This window comes from Microtus oregoni, unplaced genomic scaffold, assembly GCF_018167655.1.
Source record: "Microtus oregoni isolate MIOR12 unplaced genomic scaffold, Mior012 000001F_ref0000356, whole genome shotgun sequence".
NCBI lineage: Eukaryota > Metazoa > Chordata > Mammalia > Rodentia > Cricetidae > Microtus > Microtus oregoni.
In genome coordinates this window covers 13,664,285-13,688,489 of record NW_024543060.1, presented here as the reverse complement: position 1 = coordinate 13,688,489, position 24,205 = coordinate 13,664,285, and the positions used below count along the sequence as shown (strand labels likewise).

The window sequence follows — 24,205 nt, the reverse complement described above, 5'->3', positions numbered from 1 at the left end:
CATTTCACATTATGTTATCAACATATCTTACTTTGTAAAGTTGCAAGCCTAATGTATTTCTTTCTAGCAAATTTGAAAAATACAAAAAAGTAACAGCGAATAAAGGAACAAGCACTTATTTTCACCACCGAGGGACCTAGGTTACATTTCTTTTGTTTATACAGCATTTTCTAGGCAGTTTTAGATCTTCCTCTTCCACTTAATACTCATTATACAAATGAATTGCTTTTGCTTCTTGAGGCAGGGTCTTCCCTAGCCTAGGCTAGCTTCAAACTCACCTTGATCCTCCTGCTTCGGGCTCTTTAGTGTGTGAGCCAACATGAACAGTTTTAAAGTTAAACAGATATTTAGATTTTTTTTGAAAGAACACCTTCTGATACTAATTTCAAGTCATCCAGGTGAATGCGGGTTTTACAAAGCTTTTCATCTTGGAAAATGTTAACATTGGCAAACCCCACAAAGAAGAGGCAAGAGCTGTCCCAAGGAAATCACAGAGCTCTTACAGTTGGGAATATGGTGTCATCCAGGTCTTCACCTGGGACATCCTTCTTTAGTTTGAAGCAAACCTTGGACATCACCATGATTAAACATGTGCACATCGTATTATGTAGATCTCAAAGTGACATGCTTTTAGAGAAACCTATGATCACATACTGGCTTCATTTTAAAGATATTTAGTGTTTCCTTCATAGCATGAAATACAGAATTCATGTTCAGACTTCTCATTGTTTCCATAAAAGTCATATATTTTCATAGCAGAGTGCCCAGTAGGATGAACAAAGAAAGGCAGCTGTACACTTTTATTGTCAAATGTATGACTTAGGCACAAAATGCTAAAGTACGTGGGAATACAAGCTTACAGCCGACCAGCTGCTCTATACTCAGATTTGGGTCACCTATCACGGTCCTCCAGGTATACGCTCAGGCAGAGGAGTACAACAGCGAGGAATAGCACAGTTGGTTCTGATCTTGCTAATTTCTCCCCTTGGTGATTGGACCCTACTTCATGAAGGTAGCTTGACTATGATGGGAGGAGATTTTGTTCCCTTTTTGGAGCTCAGGAGATCCAAAGGAGGCTGGGTAAGGCAACACAACCATGGTTGCCCTTCTTATTCTGTTATTTTCTCTGCCACAAAGGCAGCGCCAGGAGAATGGGAAACAGAAGAAACAACTGCAGTACTCAGTTGGTTTGCTTCTTTAACCAAAGGGCAGACACTCTGTTTCCTTCCTGCACTTTCCAGTATTTTCAGTTTCCTGAGGTGAATGAAAGAGAGTCCTGGTCGTGCTTCTAGCTGCTGATAGCCCAAGACACAGCTTTCAGGCCAGCTCATCCCAGAGTTGAGGTGACTCTTTAACCCTTGCCTTGCCAGCCAACAGGAAAGGCGTTTCCTTTGAGAATGTGTAACCCAAACACTGAAGCCTCAGTAACAACAAGAAAACAAGAGAAAAATAACCAAACTCTGCATGGGCAGAAACGAGTTTGGCTCTCCCCAAACACAGGTGTGGCTGTCCTAACATCCAGCTGTTGGGAGGGAAAGGAGCTGGAACTTAGAGTTACACTTGACAGGAACATCTGCACATCTGTCTGTCTCCCTCTCCTCTCTTTCTCTCTCTCCCCCTCCCCCTCTCTCTCTTAGCTTGCCCACCATCTGGGCCCACATGGGAGCCAAGGTTGACAACTTCCTTAATTTTTTGAGACAGGGTCTCTCACTGAACTGAGAACTTGCCATTTCAGCCATACTGGATGGCCAGTGAGACCCTGGATCTGTCTGTCTTCATCCTGCTAGACAGATGGCCAGTGAGAACCAGGATCTGTTTGTCTTCATCCAGCTAGAATGATGGCCAGTGAGACCTTGGATCTGTCTGTCTCCAGCCTGCTAGACTGATGGCCATTGAGGCCCTGATCTGTCTGTCTCCATCCTGCCTCTCTCTCTTGCTGTCGTGCCCAGATTTTTGCATGGGTGTTTGGGGTCCAAACTTGGGTCCTCATGCTTGCCTGGCATGTGCTTTGCTCCTGAACTGTTTTCCTAGCTTGATAAGACTCTTTCTGAGTGTCATTTGCCCATAACTCCATAGGCTTCAATGAGGATACTTATCACTTGTCTATGCAAGGTCATCCCAGTTTGTTGTTGTTGTTATTGCTTTGTTTTTGGAAGGTGAACATAAATGACATCAGGAATACTGTTAGTGGGAAACAGCTCTTCATTTACCACCTGTGTGTCCCTTCCACACTGCTGAGAACATCCTCTGAGTGAAGAGTTGCGGCTGTAGGGGAACCCTGCTCTGAGACCCTCTGGTCCATCACCAAATCCAGTCTTATGTTCAGACTCCCTGATTAGGATGGATACACTGGACATTGTTTCAGATGGACTTGGGTTTGAGTCTTGGCAATTGCTCTGGGCCTCTGGGGTGATGTTCAGCTCTCCTACGGTATGAGGCTGGTGCCAGCAAGCCTTCATGAATGAAATGGGGATAAAATGGATCAAATGTGCAGAGCATCAGTGTGGTGCCAGGCCTAAAGGAGATAGAACAGGAAATGACAAAGCAGGTGGAAATAATTTTCTTGGTGGAATTACTCAGAAAACAAATCAACATTATTTTGTTCTAAACTATTTTGCTTAGGTTTTTTTATGTTCGCTTTTATATAATAGAGTTCATGAACTAAAAGAAAAAAAAAACAGTGTTTTGGCTGTTTACTATTGGCTATGTAAAAATGATGTAATTATTAGCTTCTGCCAGGGTCATGGGAGGTCTCAATAAATTTTAATTTGGTATGGCTAGCACTGTTGATTACTTTTCTAATGTGATGAATTACAGCCATTACTATTAGTCATGATGCATCTAAACAAAATATCAACTGTCCAAAAAGGTATATGATTTTGTTATTAAACTCTTGGGTGTTTGTTTTATTGATTAATACAAAGGAAGTTCCCACCTTGAAAGTGTTTTGGCCTATTATTTATGACCCGGTAATTTATAATGAGTGGCCATGTTCAATGAACCAGAAGTAGGACAGCCTGAAAACATCCAATCCCTCAATCATTTGGAATTTGCTATTGTGTCTTTGGTTGATGAGACACACAAATTATACACACCCAGTGGGATGTTTTGATTTTTGCAACCCCGGAAGGAAAGGGTGATGGAACCATTCCCATAGACACAGAGATTCTCCCTCTAAAATGTCTGAGATAAGGCGCTGCCTCAGGAGGATATAGTAGAAGGTCATCGGCAGGCTTGTTGTGTGCTTGGAGAGGACACCTTGATTTGGATGGGGGACAATCACATTCACGGGTCTTTAGATGGCCCATTTCTCTTCATGAGTAACAAAACGACCCTGATTACCACTGGTAACCATTTGTTTGTAGCGTTTTAGGAAGAAACGCTGGGGTCAGCAAATGTTTATAAAATGCTGGTCGGAAAGTTAAAGCAATACTCTAGAAAGAAGGGAAGAAAGTTTTGTCAAAGAACTAAGGCATGTAGATAGGCTTTGTGTGCACAAAAAGGCATGCTAAAGCATGCTCCTACCAAGAGAGACGAAGAATGCTGGCTGACAGCCAAGAGTATGGTCAGTCTTCTCAAGTGCATTCATTTTCTGGCTGCTTTGTTTGATAATAGTGGTTTTTGGAGACCTGACATCTCCTCTCACTGAAATTTCTGCAGATTAAGCATTTTGTTTTATGAACAAACAGTCAGTAGCTTGAACTATGTGACTCTGCATCTCATTTAATAAGTTCTCCCCGCCCCCCCCCCCCCGGAGTAGAAAACAGCAATCAAAATTCACTAAAGGTATTGGATCTTCTGTGCACATTTTTATTCCTCTGCATTAACATTCAGACAGTGACGTGAACGGGGAAACACGACACTAAGAACAAAAAGGCTCCGGAGGGTGTTCTCTTTGAGCTCGGCTATCTGCTTGCTTTGCAAGTAAAGTTCACATCGCTAGTTAGCACCATACTGTGGACTAAAGAATCTTAACTCTGAGCTACTGGATGTAACAGCTGGGCTTTTCCTTTTAACCCTACACTTTTATGATTTAGGATCTTGCAACTAATGGTTCCTTTGTGGCAACTACTCTTCCTGAGATACAAGAAGTTTGAAGTACTAGGTAGTAAGGGTCTCATGGGATGTTGAGAGTTGGGGGTGGGGCTTTTAATGGAGACAGAGCAGAGATGATAGAAACGGGTATTTCAGGGCCCCGAGGAATGTTTTGCGTCATGGGTTTCAATTTCCCTCAGATTGCTACCTTTTCTTTGCATTTGAACATCTGACCTTTTTTTTTTTTTAATTAGAAGAGAGGATTTACTAGCAGTTTTGCAGAAAGTACCATAAGCCAACACTGCAGGATAATCCACAGGCTGCAGGTAAGGGGAAATTGATGATGGACGGGGAAACTGGAAACGGTACCCTCAAACCTGCCAGCTCCAGTGTGTGGCCACATTTCAGGATACTTTACACAATACACCCACTCTCCATTGACTTTTTTAACAAATTGGATAAACACTACCCAGACCACCCTAAGGGTTGATAAGAATTTCGCCATATGGAGATGAAAATTGGCCCTAGCCAGCTTATGCAACTTACTTAGAATTGCACAGAAATTTAGAGACGAAATTAAGACTTCTACCAGTCTTTTAAATTTTATGGCTAATATTTTTTTTTATTTTCTTTTTTTTTATTGCGAAAAGAAGAAAAAAAAACATAAACTAAAAACAAGTTTCCACCTCCTCCCAGCCTCCCATTTCCCTTCCCCTCCTCCCACCCTTCTCCCCCTCCTCCCACCCTTCTCCCCCTCCTCCCACCCTTCTCCCACTCCCCCCACTCCTCTCCCCCTCCCTCTCCAGTCCACAGAGCAGTCCGGGTTCCCTGCCCTGTGTTAAGTCCTAGGTCCTCTCCGTCCATATCTAGGAAGGTGAACATCCAAACTGGCTAGGCTCCCACAAAGCCAGCACATTAAGTAGGATCAAAACCCCCTGCCATTGTCCTTGGTGTCTCATCAGCCCTCATTGTTCGCCATGTTCAGAGAGTCCGGTTTTATCCCATGCTTTTTCGGTCACAGTCCAGCTGGCCTTGGTGAGCTCCCCGTAGATCAGCTCCTCTGTCTCAGTGGGTGGATGCACGCCTCGTGGTCCCGAATTCTTTGCTCATGTTCTCCCTCCTTCTGCTCCTCCTTGGGACCTTGGGTATGGCTAATATTTTTAAAAATCGATTTTATAGTAGTTATAAAATCTATGACTATATCAGAGTTCATTAATATTGGGTTGAGGAAGTCCCCAGTAATCCCAGAAAATCTTTAACTGGCACAGCCACGTGTTTATAGTTATATAGTCTATGATAAAGAGAAAACTTCAACAGATTATCTGAAAACTTTTAGCAACCAACATCGTTAATTATCACTAAATCTCAAGATGTTGCATGTACAGCACATATGCACACAGGCATACACACTTACATACCTCCTCATATACCTACACACATGTACATACATACATATATATTATATATACACCAACAATACACACACATACACACTTACATACCTCCTCATATACCTACACACATGTACATACATACATATATATTATATATACACCAACAATACACACACATACACACTTACATACCTCCTCATATACCTACACACATGTACATACATACATATATATTATATATACACCAACAATACACACAGGCATACACACTTACATACCTCCTCATATACCTACACACATGTACATACATACATATATATTATATATACACCAACAATACACACACACATACACACTTACATACCTCCTCATATACCTACACACATGGACATACATACATATATATTATATATACACCAACAATACACACACGCATACACACTTACATACCTCCTCATATACCTACACACATGGACATACATACATATATATTATATATACACCAACAATACACACAGGCATACACACTTACATACCTCCTCATATACCTACACACATGTACATACATACATATATATTATATATACACCAACAATACACACAGGCATACACACTTACATACCTCCTCATATACCTACACACATGTACATACATACATATATATTATATATACACCAACAATACACACACACATACACACTTACATACCTCCTCATATACCTACACACATGGACATACATACATATATATTATATATACACCAACAATACACACACACATACACACTTACATACCTCCTCATATACCTACACACATGGACATACATACATATATATTATATATACACCAACAATACACACAGGCATACACACTTACATACCTCCTCATATACCTACACACATGGACATACATACATATATATTATATATACCCCAACAATACACACAGACATACACACTTACATACCTACTCATATACCTACACACACGTACATACATACATATATATTATATATACACCAACAATACACACACACATACACACTTACATACCTCCTCATATACCTACACACATGTACATACATACATATATATTATATATACACCAACAATACACACACAGACATACGCACTTACATACCTACTCATATACCTACACAAACGTACATACATACATATATATTATATATACACCAACAATACACACACATACACACTTACATACCTACTCATATACCTACACACATGGACATACATACATATATATTATATATACACCAACAATACACACACATACACACTTACATACCTACTCATATACCTACACACATGGACATACATACATTTATATTATATATACCAACAATACACACACACATACACACTTACATACCTACTCATATACCTACACACATGTACATATATACATATATATTATATATATACCAACAATACACACACACCCTTCTTCAATGATTCTCTGAACTTTGAATCTTCACTCTTAATCTCAAAATAGGTGTCTTCTGGTGAGACATTGTGTTTTTGAGGCTAGAAATTAGGAAGACAATTTTAAATCCTCACTTGGTCTCTGCCACTTATAACAGTTGTCCCCAACTTTGGTTGCACATTAGAGTCACCCAGGAAGCTTTTAAAAACGATGGTGCCTGGGCCTTATTCCAGACTGATTTACAGAGTTTGAGAACTATGAATGTCCAGGCTCTCTGTTTTGACATTGAAGCAAAAACCATGCCAGTGACCTCTGAGAGCTAAGTGGTGTGCAATGCAGAGGCTGACTGCTCGGTTACCCCATCACAGGTTCTTGGTTCAGCGGCTCCTGGTTCTGCTGGCCCTCTCTGTTTTGTAGTGAAGGGACCGTGCTGGGAAACTGTCATGATCTCCCATGGGAAGGAGGTAGAATTCTGACTTGGAGATGCAGACTGTCGGCTGCAACTCCAACTCCCAGAAGTCCATCTACATGCTTCTTAAATAAAAGCAAGCTTTATTTAAATTTACCATTTTTGCCTCTTGAAAATATAAATCTCTGAATCATATCAAATAATCAAAATCATTAAAATTTATTCTTAAAACTTCCTATTTTAATATTGTGGGGAGGGCACATAGGCCACATCATGTATGTGGTGGTCAGAGGATGATTCTGTGCAGTTGGTTCACCCCTCCCTGCTGTCAGTTCTGAGGACCCAACTTAGGTCTCAGGCTTAGACAGCAAGCACCTGCTGAGCCATTCCACTGCCCCTGAAACAAATTATTATAACCTTGCTTTGCTGTTGAGACCACAAATTAGAAAAGAACTTTGGGTGATGGTTTTGTAAATTAACCTGATTCAATTATCCTATATCAGATATATCCATCAAAACTCATATTATACAGTTATGATTGTCTAAGAAAATATTAATAAAAACTCCAGTATATGGTTTCTTTTAAATCAGCATATGACAGTGAGTGTTGTCCAGCATTACCAAGTGTTCTTTTCTCAGCTGAGTATTTAGTAACATGCTCGTCAACAACAATTTATTCCAGCAAAGGTCATGTCTGGTCCATATTATTGAACTCCCATCTTTTATTGCAGCTTCCCTGAATTTCTACTGGGGTCAGGTTTTTTGAATAAATTCTATACGGGATACATCTCATTTTGGCAACTCCAGTTTGCAAGGTATGTGTAGGAACAGTCATGGCGTCTGGAAAACTAGACAGCTATGCGTGTCAGCTTCGTGTCCACAGAACAGGTCTGATAGATGCCAAATCTGCTTATGGGTTAACACACCGGGATAACCAGACTACACTGTAGAGGACCCACAATGTTCCTAATGTTGAAGCAATTACCAATCACTCAGCTTACCCTAAGGCCTTTGCGATTTGGTCTTCGTATAATTCACAATTCTTAATTTTTCTCCTAATCATGTAGCCTTCTTGTTCTGGCTCTTTTTCTTCAAGTCTGGAGCTATTCAGAACAGCATTGTACCTGGTTTGTCTTTAAGGCTAGTTGCATAGTAATTCAAGATGTTCTAAGACCCGTCTCCCCGCACATGCGTCTCCCCCTCAAATGACTTGGCTGATTTAATGCAGTGCCCTGTTACTAGTAAGAGATGTTCCTTTTTGTGTACCTAGTAACACTGGAGGGTTGGCTTTAACACAAATTCAAGTGGTTTTGGATAGAGGTGGGTCCATGTGGCCCTTGGTTGTCATGAAAGAGGCCACAGGGAATAGCTTAGGGGTGCGAGTCTGAGAGTAACATGATGCATATATCCTGGTATGTTCTTAAAAGTCTAGCATCAAGGGGCACTGCAAATAGGAACGAGTAAACACAGACTCCCATCTCCTTTCTCCTCTGGGCCAATTCTGATGCTCTCTACTTCTCCAAATGCTTCACAAACGACCAGGATTTCTGCCAAGCGGGGTCTTGGGTAAGGCAGGGGGCTGGGTATCTGGGGGTGGGAAACCTATCTCATGGCTACATTTGCAAAGAAAGCAGACTTTTTATTTTGTATGGTTACCACATATGATATTGGGTTGCAGGTGGGGACTGTATTCCCAAGATGCCGCCAATCTCTTTCAAGACATTTCTCAAGGCATATCCCCAAATTGTGGGAGCTTTCCAAAATTATTTCTCTCACTCCAATATGATCTCTTTCCTAACTTTGTATTTATCATGGACTCCCTAATTGTTTTCATGGTGCTTCCAACACCTTTGCATTTTTTTTCTTTAGAGGTTTCCTTACACTCATGGGATGGTGATCTCATTAGCAGCAGACAGGCTTTTCCGTAGAAACGAATTATAAGTTCAGACCTCAGGTAAATGCAAGCAAGAGAAGGGAGAGGGCATGGGCTGGGAAGCTTAACACATTTGATAGGCACATCTTAGAATTACTAAATGATTTCATAGTGTTTCCCCTCAGTTTTTCTGGGGAAACACAATAATGAGTTTTTAAGTAGTCCCAGTGTCAGAAGAAAGCAAAATGGCGACTTATGCGAGGTGGAAGCGCTACCCATAGGACGAGGCAGCATGGAGTAGACTTCTCAGACAGCTAAAACCACAGGGGGTGTGGGCATAGGTGTCCACAGTGCCATGTGGAAAGCAAGGACCTGGTTCAATTTCTTTCCACTCTGACTCCTGGGCTGGGGTTTGGCCCCTTATTTTCCTTAAAGCTGTTTCTCAGATAAATTGATTAGTGGGAATTTAGGGAATCATATAGTGGGGGAAAGGCAGGATTTAAAGCTTGTCTCCTGACTGTACATCGCTAGTTGAGTGACCTTAGGCCGTGGAATTTTAATCTGTAATGTAAAAAAATGCTAGAATGCTAGAATGCGAGAGAGAGAGAGAGAGAGAGAGAGAGAGAGAGAGAGAGAGGAGGGAGGGAGAGAGAGAGAGAGAGAGAGAGAGAGAGACCTGATCTTCATGTGGCCTGTAATGGGGAAATAGTGATGCGTTGGTTCAGAATTATTGTGTAAACTTCTAAGATCTATTTAAATAAAAGTTACAATTCACTTCATACTGGCAGGATCCTGTAGGTGACATAAAGGGCATATGAGAAGCTTCGGGAAGCCTGGGATCTTACAGGGGAAATTAAATGTGCATACACGATTTATTAAGGAGGCGGTGCAGCAGGAAACGAGATCAAGGATCAAGAGGCAGAGCAGGAGGACCCGGGTAAGCACAACTGCATGATGGCAGACTTTGATGCTCATAGTGGGTTCGCATTTCGGGGGGTGAGGAGTCATGGAGGAGACAGCCCCTGAGCTGGCCCTGGATGGGCTTCAGGGCTGGAGGCAGGGTCCAAGAGGTGATCTGTATGCACCCTGACTGAGGAACACCTGGCCTCGTGCATCCCAGGAGGCAAGCGCCTGACCCTGTGTATTTTGGCATAGGTGTGCCTGGCCTCGCTGTGGGTTAATGCAATCTCCAGTTTATTGTGAAACAGCAGGCTCAGAAGAAAGCACACATATTTCCTTTGTCTTGTTTCTGTTGTCTTTTTGCTTTCCTTTTTTGTGCTGGACTGAAACCCATCAAGGACGCCCCTTCTGAGCTACAAACTAAGTTCCTCACGCATGTAGGGCCTCCATCTGGGTCAGCAATCAGTTTGAGCCATTTGGCCATCAATTGACTATTTAATTGAATCTCCACTGAATGAGGTACTTAGGAGTGAAAGAGGAAGAAGGGGATTTACTATAAATAGTTATTTTATAGTCTAAGACCTTTCCTGGTCATAAGATCATCAGTCCCAGAGAAGACTGGGGGGGGGGGGGGAGAAAAAGGGGGAAGCAGGCAGACCCAGGGCTACCACCAACTTCACACGGCTATAAACACGCGTTCAGAGAAATCTGCTTTTACTTGGAACTTTGCTGTTGCTGTTGGAGAGTACTATAATGAGTACTAGCACATTCGATCTTAAGACTTGTTTACACATTTAAAATTCATTAAAGAGCCCAGGAAGCTTTTTGTTTCGGGGGATTTTAAGTATCTGTTGTTTCAGAAATCCAAAAGAGCACTTTAAAAGCAATCGTTCATTGATTCATTTAACAATAAAATATCATATATTAACATGATAGCATATTTTAAACAAAGAAGCTCCTGTTTTTTTCCCAAACACATGGGAAGTGATGCTGTTTTGTAAATGAACATCTCTTCACCATTGGGTTTAATAGAAGATGGTGGGTTCACGCGACTCCATCTGCTTCCATCTTGGTGTTATCACAGACTCTTATAACTGGAGATTACACGCTGTCCTCATAAGAGGATGAGAAGGAAGGAGGCAAATGACATCTTGAAAGTATCACTGATCCCTTTGGATTTCCTGTGAGTCTCTGGGATTCCCAAAGAGCAACGTAGCCCACTTAAAGCCACCGATGTAAAAGAGATGGGCAATTAGCTTACATCAGAAAAGCCCAGTTTGGATCCCCTGTTATTTGAAGCAAGCCTCTTCCCTTCTCCGAGTTTCCTCTGTAAAACAAGGGTTGCTCAGTAATGTCCCTTGAAAGGATTGTCCTCAGGAGCAGAAATGAGACTCTCTGTACCATTAGTGGCCATTGTGGCACTGTTTAACAGCTGGCAAAGAGAAAAATGCTCTGTCACCTCCCTTAATGCTTAGAGTTCATTCTGTCTGAAATCCCCGCTGTAGCCCAAACCTTCAGCCACCCTTGTCTGGTTCTAACAGAATGCTACCATCCTTACAACTTTGGAGATACATGCATAACTTCACTCCTATGCACAAATGTTTCTATTAACATCAAATATTAACTTCCCAGAATAGGGACTGCAAGTGCTGAATATGACCTCTGCGGAGGGAACAATGGAGTCATCCACGAACATTGAATATGGGTACAAATGCAAAAAATATGAGTATGACTTAAGAAAAGACATGAGGATTCAGATGTGCAGAATGAGGAGAAAAGAGATGCTCACTGTGGCTTTCGTCTCTGGACCTTCTGATAGGTGGGATTTCTTAGCTGGCATTAGGGCTCCTGGGAATTAGTATGAGTGACCCTCTTCCTAAGAAGCCCCCAGTGAAAGGTTGCTTTCTTTGTTAGTGGAAGTCTTTGGATTTAAAAAATGGTATCTAATTCTGGCTGGTGTAGCAGAAACTGAGCCTCATAAAGTGATACTGAACCTATCAAGGAATGTGGGAAAGGGCTGGACTCCAGGATAAAAATCTCAGGAGTGAAAGTATACTGGAGGTGCAAGGGTTGGTTTAGAACATTAGCTGATCTTTGCCCACTCCGTGCTCATGAGACCACGGAAGTGTCCCTTCTGCACTTGGGCCTTAGGGTATCTGAACCAACACCGGGTAACTGCTTCATCCTGTCTGTTCACTTCCCTTCTTCCAAAGTCAAAGTCTGACCAGAGCATTTCTCCTGGCTCTAAGTCTAGGTCCTAGGAAGAGCTAGGAAGTAAGAGTTCTGAGAAGCTTTGGAGTTCCCAGGAACCTCTTCCAAATATTGAAATCATGGTGAAAACAGTCGTAGCTCTGGAGTGCAGTGGCTGGCACCCACTTCCCACAACTTGAAGTAAGAGATGTTGTGGAAATGAACTGTGTAAAGGTGTGTTACATTGGCTTATCCTGTGGACTACCACTTTAACTGTGTGAAGGTGTGTTACATTTGTTCACACTGCGTTTGTTTAGTGCTGTAAGGATGTGTTGCATTTGTTTAATCATGGTAAGATGTGTTGCTATTTCATGTTGCCTGCCTTAGGCACTTGATTGGTCTAAAAAAAGCTGAGCCATTAACAGCTGGGCAGGAGAGAAATAAGTGAAGCTGGTAGGCAGAGAGAATAAACAGGAGGAGAAATCTAGGCTTGAGAAAAAAGGAGAAGAAAACAAGGGAAAAAGAGGGGGACATGCTCTGGGTCAGAAGTTAAGTACCTGCTAGCCAGATACGAGAATCAATGAAAGTAAGATATGTAGAAGAAGAGAAAGGTAAAAAGCCCCAGGGCAAAATGTAGCTGAAGAGAAACAGGTTCATTTAAGTTACAGAATAAAAGCTAGCCAGAAACGAGCCTAAGCTAGGCCGAGCATTCATAACTGATAGGAAGTGTCCTTGTCATGATTTGAGATATGGTTGGTGGCCTAAAAAAATGCCTGGTACAATATTCAACTGCTGTAATGATCTATTTTAGAGGTGCTGATGATAAAGTTTCTGTCCCCGCCCCACCCCCCATTTCCCACTTCTCTTGGATTTTATTCTTTTACAGTGGCCTTTGCAGTTAGTATAGGGTCAAGTAGTTAATACTTAAAAAATATAGGACTAGCAAGATGACACAGTTGATAAAGTGCCTACCATACAAACAAAAGGGCCTGAGCCTCAGAGTCTGCTAAAAACTAGGCATAGCAGCACACATCTGTAACCCAGAACTCCAAGGTGGTGCAGAGATGGGAAGAGCCTTGGTACTTGTTGGCAGCCAGCCTAGCTGAATCAATGGAACCCAGGTTCAGCGAGAGACTCTGACAGAGCTGGGGAGATGGCTTAGTGGGTAGGAGCCTTTTCTGGATGAAGATCTCAGTTCAAATTCCCATCCCCCATCTGAAAAGCAGGGCTTGGTCATGCATGCCTGAAATGCTCACACAATATTGAGAATGGAGACAAGAGGATCACTGGGACTTTCTGGACACCAGCCTAGCTTTAGGCTTAGTGAGAGATCTTGTCTCGAAAGAGTAGGGTGGAGAGTGATAAAGCAAGATGTCCAAGGTCCTCCTCCGACTTCTCCACATTCCCATGGCATATATACCTGCGCGCGCGCGCACACACACACACACACACACACGCACACACAATCAAAGAGGACACTTGATGTTGACCTCTGGCCTCCATAGGCATGTGTACACACATCTACAGCACCTCCATTCCTCCATGCACACACACATGAACAGATTTATAGACACACACACACATACACACCAGTCAATCTGGAGACACAAACCACTTCCTGACAGCTGTGAACGCACACCTGGGGGCTGTGTTTATAACTTAGTAACATATCGAGGCTATGAGGTACTATGGGAGCTGGCTGGAAGATCGGTGCTAGGTCAACGGTAATATCTGTGTCCAAATAATATCTGTGTTCAACTAAAAGGAAAACAGAGACACACGGTACAAGCAAAACAAAATGTATCTGTAGGCTAGAGATACGTTTCCATTTTGTTATTAGCTTGGCGAGCTTAGAGCTTTAGGGAATTTTTCTCTTGAGTTCTTTTTAGTTCACATCTTTCATGGGTTTTTCCCCTTGGCCTTACTCTTGGGGTCACTGTCCCTGTACTGACAAACTGACACCATTTCTTCCGCCAGGCTCAAAATAACTTACTTGGTTCCCAAATCCTGAGATCTCTGGCCTTGTTCTTGGCTTCATTTCAGATTCACGACTTTGGGCTCAGAAAAGACCACTTTTACCCGGACAGGCAAGGTCTCAATTTGACAGTGCCTCTGGGCACTGTTTGGGGGCATGAAAAGCCCTTAACTAGTTTTCATTTTCTAACCCCAGCTACACTTCAGTTCCCTACTGTCTTAGTTGTGCTTGAGCTCCTGGAATTCTAGAAGCTTCTCTACGTTTTTGTCTTTCAACACCTAGTTGGCTCAGACCCTCCCATTTTGAATCCGTCTCAGGGAGGCTCAGGATGAAGAGGTCGGAGCTCTGCTTTCTCTCAAGTTGCATTTGCTATGAGTTGAACAACACGAACGCCAGTGAAGAGTTTATCATACTACTCTCATCTTCTGTAAAGTTACACACACCCTGACGTGTTAGTTCAGGGATACAAAGGGAGAATTATTTACTCCTATATCTGAGCTCTAATCCCTACTTGTACGTGCTCCATCTTCTCCAGTCTAAGTATGCCTTTGGGTTTGCCAGAAGAGGCACCTTCTTCACGCCAAAAAGCACCGTTGACAAAATCTATCTAGTTGTTACCAAGAAGATCGTATATGGCTTTCTTGTGAAGAGCTTCGGTAGGGCTTAATGGCCATGGACGGAAGCGGCTTTTCTTTGTATTCACTGCCTCATGCAAACAGACATGCAAAGGCAGCAAGCAGGGAGCAATGACCCACCAGGGTCAGGCTCGGTGTAGGTCACCACAGATGTTCTACCCCACAAGGAACTGATGGGGCGGCAGGCGTTCTTCTCAGCCTTGGAGCGAATGACCGACTGAGTTAGGACAGGAAGTTAGATCTGAGCTATTTTCTTCCATAACTCGAATGTTTCAGGACCTTGGCCTGCTGGATGGATGTTAGTCTTGTCTGGTTTTACTAGGCCGTTGTGTTTATAGACCAGTGGGAAGGAACTTTCATAGATCCCTTGGCGGTGAGAGGTTTATTAGCATTTTCATGACTTTCATTTTGAAGCCAGTGCTGCTGGGCTCTGAGGAGCAAGCGCATTCACTCCTGGGGGCATTGAGATGCATATGGAAATTATTCAATATCTCAGAATACTTAAACGTGGGCAAAGAAGGAACAGAAGGAAGAGTTAGAAAATAGAAACAGACAAAGCCTCCACCCCAAGGGCAGGGCATTATCACAATCAGTAAGATACAAGTGTGAGCTGCCTGCTTGGCCTCTCCATCCTGCATTTCTCTCATGGGCATTCCTACCTTTGCACGACCATAACAGTGCTCTGGGCTGCATCCCATCCCTAGTGCCCTTAGCCCAGGAAACGGCACTGCACTGTGTGAACACTCAACTCAAGATCTTAGAAGAAACATCTTCATTAGGCTCCCTCTGAGCAGGCTAGTAACGTTAGGAACCTGTACACTTTCTACCCTGGAGTGCACTTAATGACCACATTGATCTCTATTCCCATCGCTATGTCTACACGGCAAGCCCTTGGGATGCATGTTTGATCTTCTCCATTGTTCTTACTACTTCAAGTCCTGCCTGGGGATCCTCGGATCTCCATGGCACACTCTGGCCTTCCTCTCTTGCTCAGTTACCACCACTCACTGCCTTTCGTAGGATATTAGAGCAGCACTGTTGGTTTCGCTGTTCTTCAGTCTGTAAACTGCTTAACTCTTTATGGTCATGAAATTTGTTGATCCCACCGCCAGGACACTTTCTCCGCCGGCAGTCACACGGCCATGTCCTTACGATTCCGTATCCTCATACATCCCCTGTCATCAGAGGTCCCCTCCTGACCACTTAGTCTAAACTGGCCCGAGTCACCGGGGACTTGCTTTCTGCTTGGCTTCCCCTTTAGCTTGTGCCACATTCTGAGGTCGCTTTCCTGCTTTATTTGCTTGGTGGGTCTGCTCCATGAATGTGAGCTCCATGAATGCAGAGGTTCTTCCTAAGTTCATGACTAGCACCTAGTGCTAAAATAAAGTTTCTGGAGTAAGTGACCAAGAAAATGCAGCTAAGCAGTTATGACGAAATGGTAAACCCCATTATCTGAGGGACAGAGCTAAGAGATTGCCCAAATATAGGTCATTTGATGGTTAACAATTTTGGCAGCTTGGGCTTTATAGAAGATTCAGTAAAGATTGAGAACCCTCTGTTGTTGTTGCTCCTAATGTCCCAATTGATAAAATTCCCTTCATAGTTCTGACCTAGAACTACTCTGGAGAATTGTGTGGTAGAGGGGTGGTTATAACAAGCACATATACACAGGAAAGCCGAATGGGGAGAGAGGATGACCAACGAACAGGGTAATGGGGGTGAATACGAACAAAGTACAAAGTTATATACACGTATATGTACAAAAATGTCATAACAATAATTATTTTATCTAGCTAAAAATTAGTTTAAAAATTAGACTGGTAGCAACTATTTATGCCAAACTTATGCTGTCCCAGGCTCATCCCAAATGCTTTCTGCAAATTAGCTCACCCATTCCTCCTAGCATCCCTGTGATAGCGTTATCTCTATTCGCTGATGAGAAAATGGAGAGGCAGGTTAATCAGTTTGCCCAAGGTCACAAATTAAGTGGTAGAACTAGAATTTTGATCCACACTCAATGCGCCTCTGTAGTCTTTGTTTTCCACTCTGTGTGACCTCAGCACGACAGTTTAGACGTTAGGTGTACGGGTTCAGGGGTCAAATTCCCTCACTTTGAAGAGTTAGGTGATCAAGTCTGGCTCTTAGGTCCCGAATCCCAGGTCGTGAGGGGTCTAGAAATCACACTGAACCCTGCGCCATGTTTCTATGAGCTCACGCCGTCTTTTATGTGTGCTTGTGTCATGGGGGTGAGCATTTCAAATTTAGAGCCATTAAGATGAGGTTGAGGCGAAAGCGGGTCATGGCTTCCCAGAGGAGACAGATAAAGGTGATGTGGGGTAACTTCTGGAACTTCGTTTGAAGGAATAATTGGCTTTTAACTATAAGCCTTTAATGCACATCTTCCAGGCCAACTTTCTTTTTAATTACCGTTTCCTCCACTCTTACAATGTTTAATTTCTGTCATTGGATTCCTGAGAGCTGATATCCAAGACCGGTACTGAGGTTGACTCTTTCTCCTCCAACTTCACCTATGGAGGAGGTCAGAGGGCATGGTGAGCAGGTGCCCTTAAAGAGGGGTGCCGAAAAGCATTTACATGTTTATGTGTCCAAGTTTAGAAGGGGTGGATTCCGCAAGCACTCTAGCACATAAGGCATTTTGAATTGCTGGACATAGACGAACACTGGCCTTTCTGACGGAGCTGCCTGTGTGTGTGTGTGTGTGTGTGTGTGTGTGTGTGTGTGTGTGTGTTGTGTACACACATGCTCTTGCCTGTTGGTAAATCAGGCTCTGGGCTTCCCAGCTGGGCTTTTTCTCGACAGTCCTTTTCTGAGAGCAGGAAAGCAATTTATAATTGGGCAACACCGTAAGAAAGAAAAGTCACAGTCAAAAGGGAACGGGACAGGCGTTTATGAGAAAATGCAGTGGAATGATGATAAGCCTCAGGGGGGAGTATGGCTCACCGACATCCCGGAAGAGGATAATTTGCTGGGTTGCACTCACACGTTAACACAGAAGATGGAAATCTGTCAGGCAGGGAGGGCTCTGCAAGATGGGAAGGATGAAAAAGGAAGCTCTCGAAAGTTGCTGGAGCTTTCCACTTCATGGGGGCAGGTTTAGAATAATGAAACCATGCTTCTAGCAATATTGCCAGTATTGTGTGTGTGTGTGTACGCGTGCGCGTGCACTCACACGTGCGTGTGTGCGCCTGCCTGTGTAGATCCAGCTGACCAAGCTGCCAACTTCTCTGTAATGCAAGCTAACTTTTAGAATTTGTGAGAGTGATATGAAGGTTTTTTTTTTTTTTCAGCTTGTTGAACACTTGCACCTGATGTGTGGTGGGCAGAATAATGGTGGTTTAAAGATGCCCTCATCCGATTCCTGGAGTCTGTGACTATGTTATGGTATGCTTCATAGTAAAGAGGAATTAAAGCGATGGGCGGGAATAAAGTATCCAGATCTCAAAAATAGGTCGCGAGCCCTGGCTCCCGCAGGTGGGCCCAGTGTAATCACAGGAGTCTTTGGAAGTGGAAGAGGGAGGCAGGAGCCTTTGATCAGGGCTGCTTAGGGAAAGGAAGCCCACCCGGTCCTGATTGGCTTTGCAGATGGAGTGAGCACACAGGCCTAGCTTGTGTCTCTCCTGGATGTTTAAAGACAGAAGTCCCACCTCCAGGAAGAGCAATTCTAGCCTTACTGTTGGCTACAAGGGATTATTTACCCATATCCTGCCTGGGTATGGGCACATGCATGGCTCTCGCTCAAAGTGCCCTCACTCCTGTGCTTAGAAGCAGGAGAGAAAGCTCAGAGACTGGTGCGTGGCGCTTGCTCCCCCTCTGTACTATCATTGCTCACTGGATACACACTGGGACCACTGACCAACTTAAAAAACCCGAACATTGGGTGTTGGTGGCGCACGCCTTTAATCTCACTCGGCACTCGGGAAGCAGAGGCAGGTATATCTCTGTGAGTTCGAGGCCAGCCTGGTCTACAAGAGCTAGTTCCAGGACAGGCTCTAAAACTACAGAGAAACCCTGTCTCAAAAAACAAAAACAAAACAAAACAAAACAACAACAACAACAAAAACCGAACTTCTGGCTGAATCCGTGTGGTCCGACCTTACATCCCAGGTAAGGCTGAGGGTGTGGACATTGAAATGTTCCACAGAGTCCCCTTGAGTGACTCTGATGTAGCATGAATTAAGCTCATTATTCTTCAGAGGCCAGAGTGGACCTCCACTGCTCTCTCTGCCCTGGGCAAAAGGTGGGCAGGCCCTGACCAGGCACAGTATGGACACAGTGCCAGGGCACTGTCTGCATGGTGGCTTTTAGCTGTTCTCCCCTCTGGTCGGCCTGTGGTTCCTGCAGGTGGATTAATGAGCTCTGGTCTATAGACAATCTTTAGTTTTTCTGTTGGTTTTGAGTCTGTCATCTTCTTCCAATTAGAACAAACAGTCTATAGTCCTAGGCTGTGTTTCTTCAGAGTAGGACAAGGAGCCCCCCTTTACCTTTTGATTTATTTTTGATTTTACGTGATGAGTGTTTGCTAGCATGTATCCCTGTGCACCATCTGTGTGCCCGATATCTGTGGAGGCCGGAAGAGGGCATTGGATCCCCTGGCGCGGGAGTTACGGATGGCTCTGAGTCACCATATGGTTTTAGGAATTGAACTGAGGTCCTCTGGAAGAACAACAGTGCTCTGGGCTGCTGAGCCCTCTCTCCAGGTTTCCCTCTTTACTTGTAATTCTGAGAGAAGGGGAATCTAGCCTGATTCAGTCAGGTGGCTGTGGTTATTAGCACTCCTTAATCCCACTGTGGGCCTAGAAAGTGCTCTGTTCACTGAGCCATGCCCCCTGCTCCTTCCCTCTAGGCTGCTTTAGTAGATTTGGTCAGAATTGGTTTTATCAGAACTTTCTTCCACTGTGTGACAGAAGAGGCCCATGGCTAGGTGCATCCAGGCAGCTCCTTTATGGCTGGACCAGTGTGGTACCGACGGTTATAGGAAGGCCTTCTAAGAGGGGTTTGGAACTGACACTGAAGAAAATACATTACTCCAGGACTGGACCTACCTGACTTCAGCTCTTTCTAGATTAAAAGTTGCCCCCTAAGCTTTTATGGTTTACAGGGCTGATGTTCTGAGTGGCGAAAGACCCTGGGCCTAGAGATATGGAACTCTTGGTTGTCAGTTTGACTTACTTGAGAAGAGGGAGCCTCAGCTGAGTAATTGCCTTTATCAGACTCGCCTGTGGGGGCATTTCTTGATTAATGATTGATTCGGAAGGGCCTTGCCCACTGTGGGCAGCGCCATCCATGGGCAGGTGGTCCTGGATGACATAAAAAACCAGGCTGAGCCAGCCTGTAGTAACACTGCTCTGTGGTCTGTTCAGTTCCTCCCTTACCTTCCTTCAGTGGTGGGCTGTAACCTATAAAACAAATGAACCCTTTCCTATAAGTTGCTTTGTTTCATAGTGTTTTCCAGGGATGATAGGATCAGAAGCAAACTAGAACAGTAGTAATGTAGTTAACATTTTTAAAAATCCCATTCAAGGTAGCAACAGAATAGTACTTGTGGCCAGAGCATCAGTCTCTAAAGCCTGTTGTGGGCTGGGGCTGGTAGGCTTTCTACAACATGCTCCAAGTAGTAAGAGTCCTAATCTCCAGCAGTGAGTATGATCTTACTTGGAAATAAACTGTCTGCAGATGGTCAGAATAAAGTCAGATTCTGGGAGTGGCTCCAGTCTAGTATTCCTGATGACCTTATAAAAAGGGGGTTGACTAGAACCCAGAGGAAGACCTGCACACAGGTCTAATGCCTTGTGAAAGGGAAGACAGAGATTAAGCAACAACCTAAAAGCCAAGGGACAGCAAGGATCACCAATATCCCAGCAGAATCTAAGACCAGGGCATCGCGAGGACTCCAGAGGGAAGAGGACCAGCTGGTACCCTGATCCTAGTCTTCTGGTGTGCAGAGGGAGGCAAAGACAGTGATGCAGCAGCCCCTGGACTCAGTATCACTCTCTCTGCCTTTCAGAAGGGATGCTGTAGATTGGTCAAACACAGGAATGCCTACTCACTTCACAGGCTAAGATACAGAAAGACTGACAACCATTCTTATCTAGAGAAGCAGAAATTTCACAGGTATATCTTCGACAACCATTCTTATCTAGAGAAACAGAAATTCCACAGGACTGAACTTAGTATGTCTTTCCGCAAGAAGAGCTTTGTAGAGATCCCTCTGGAGCCAGGTACGGGCATGACTCTTTCAGTTTGCTGCTGCTCAGAGAGAGGTAAAGTGGTGGAGGTATCCCCAAATGGATACATATTTTCATTGCTTTTCCTTATGCTTTTCAGATGATCTTCACTCCATGTATTCAGCAAACACATAAACAGAGGCAGAATCCCCAAACTCCCCTCCCTAATGAAGATGGCAGGCAGGCAGGTGGAAATCTAAGAAAACCTGGAAAAAAATATTGTTCAAAATACAAAAAAATTTTGCAATCTCAGAATTAATACATTGAAATCTCTGTTAAAATGTTCTCACCCATTGGGCAGATGGGTTCTAGCAGTTGGATAGCTAAGGTATCTAGCATGACATATTAATGCATACAATAGGGTACACATGAACGCTCCATAAGGAAGAGGGGGCCAAGGTCTGAAATGGCCATGGGCATCGGAACAACTGCTTTCCTCTGCTCCTACTGGCTCACAACTAGACCTTCTTACAAGAGCACCTGCTTCCCAGCCTTCAATAGGATGGAATGATGGCTTGGCTTGATGTGAGCTGAGGACAAAGGGGGAGAAAAATGCAGTCCCCTCTGGGGCTTCGTCTCTGCTCATGCACTTTGTCTTAGAAAACCGAGCAATTTAGCAGTGGGCTGAGAACAAGACTAGGACATTCTTGGGCTCCTGCCAATACCCTTGCATCTCTTGTGAGAGTACCCAGTTGAAATTTTTCTCTGTAGAAACTCATTAAAATAAAAGCAAAGCAGCAGTCCTTCACAGATTTATAATCAAACTAATATCCCATTTAGAAAAGACGAAGCCAAAGCTTAGGCACAGAGTTCTGTCTTTCCAATGAAACTTCAATAAATCGAATTACTTTCATACACTCTTAACGGAGGCAGGTGGGAAGGGACAATGTTTAAGAAACCTTGCTGGGAATGCTATAGGCTTCAAAAATTAATGTGGTAGGAAAACACAGCAAAGAGAAAAAGCGAGAGAGGTTTTAAGATGGATATGAGGATAAGTTGTCCCCAAGGGGGTGTGGGTCTTTTAAATGGGCACGGACACTGTGGTAGTTTGAATGAAAATGGCCCCTGTAGGCTCATAGGGAATGACGCTATAGGAACCATGTAGCCTTGTTGGAGGAAGTGTGTCACAGGGGTGGGCTTTGCAGTTTCAATCTCTCTCTCTCTCTCTCTCTCTCTCTCTCTCTCTCTCTCTCTCTCTCGTTGCCTGTCAATCCAGATGTAGAGTTGTCAACTACCTCTCTAGCACCATGTCTGCCTGCGTGCCACCACGCCTCCCACCACGATGATAATGAACTAAATTTAACTGTAAGCCAGTCCTAATTAAATGTTTTTCTTCATAAGAGTTGCCATGGTCATGGTGTCTCTTCACAGCAATGAAACTCTAACTAAGACAGACCCTTCAACTTTGTGGCAGTGAATTCAGCAAGGCCCATTAGGCTTCCTGAACAAAATCCTAGACAGGATAGATCATTAATGCAATCAAGTTGGTGGTTATGTATGGTTTCACCCTCGAATTACATTTTTTCTTAAGACTTAGACTAAAAGCCATACTGTTATTCAATTCCATGACTGATTCCTGGCTATATTTTATCCATGGGTATAGATGAACATGTAAGGGTCAGACATGAGGTTAAATCCTGAGAAGTATAACCTTTGTCCAATACAGCAATGGTCCCTATTACTAAGCAGCTTGCAGGTCAGCAGGAGGCATCTACGTCAGCAAGGTAAATACTAGCATGAGGATCGTGCAAGATGTGAGACACACTGGATGTTACATCCCAACAAGGTCATTTATGATTCATAGAAATATGGTTCTTACAGCTCTGAAGGCTAGAAAATCAAAGAAGGAGGCAATAACAATTGGGTGTCTTATGTAGGCTCATTTCTACACACACACACAACTATATTCATGGTATCTTCACACGGTGAAAGGACCAAGGCAGCTCTCTGAAGCCTCTTGTACAAAGGCATTAATCCATTCGTGAGATTTCTGCCTTCAGGGTTTAACCAGCTCTCCCCAGGACATTGGTGATTAGGTTTCAGTCCACAGATCGGAGACACACTCACACATTCAGACCGTAGCGTGCAGGGAGGGGCACTCGACTTGGATTTGAGAACTGATTAGGAAAGATTTCTGGGGAAAGTGATAGCCAAGCCTTCGAAAACACCAAGACTTTATCCAGACAAATTGGATAAATGCCCCAGAGGCAAGGAAGCCGAACACATAATCAGCACCAGAAGGGAATCAATGTGAGCTAAGGGTACTCAAGAGAGACATGGGCTCAGATGAAGATGCAAGAGGCTCATCTCGAAGGGGCTTGCAAGCCATTTAGACAAAAGACAACTTTATCCTCAGGGCAATGGGCAGCTTTCAGTTGATTTCAGGCAGAGACCAGAAATGATGTAATGAGTGGTTTGGCCGTGTGGAGGATGGATTTGGACTAGAGCAGCGAAGAGGATGCTACTGTAAACAAGATGGGCAGAGACAGGGCACTGGGGACAGGAAGCAGAGGGCTCCTCACGTACTGGGAGATAGATCTGGTAGGACTCAGTAACTAACTAGGAATAGGTGCGAAGGAAAATATTGGGAGTTTCTAGCCTAAGGATCTGTGAAGGGAGAAGCGAGATTTGAACAGAAGGCAATGGCTCCACATTGTACATCCTGTGTTGGAGGTAAAGTGTACCTAAATTGATAGATGCCGTCTAAGTTAGGGTTTCTATCGCTGTGACGAAATACCACAGTGGAAGCAAATCGGGGAGGAAAGAGTTCATTTGGCTTACACTCCCATATTGTTCATTACGGAAGGAAATCAGGACAGGTACTCAAACAGGGCAAGAACCTGGAGGCAGGAGTCTCTCATAGACTGCAGACTCACCAGCCCAGGGGTGGCACCATACACAATGGGCTGGACCCTGTTCCACCAATCACCAAGTCAGAAAATTCTTCATAGCTGGATCTAATGGAGGCATTTTTCCAACTGAAGTTCCTTCCTTTTAGACACTCTAGTGTGTGTTAAGTTGACATAAGACTAGCCGGCACACATGCTCGCTGAGTTCTGGGAATGCATCTTAGAACAAGCAGCTCTGGAGCCCTCAAGAAGGG

General features: G+C 43.8%; 1 protein-coding gene across 1 annotated transcript in view; it reads right to left on the bottom strand.

Moving 5' to 3' along the window:
- The window catches only part of Htr2a (5-hydroxytryptamine receptor 2A), a 64,557-nt gene that overhangs the window by 4,448 nt on the left and 35,904 nt on the right, over positions 1 to 24,205 (bottom strand). The gene's annotated exons all lie outside the window — the stretch shown is intronic.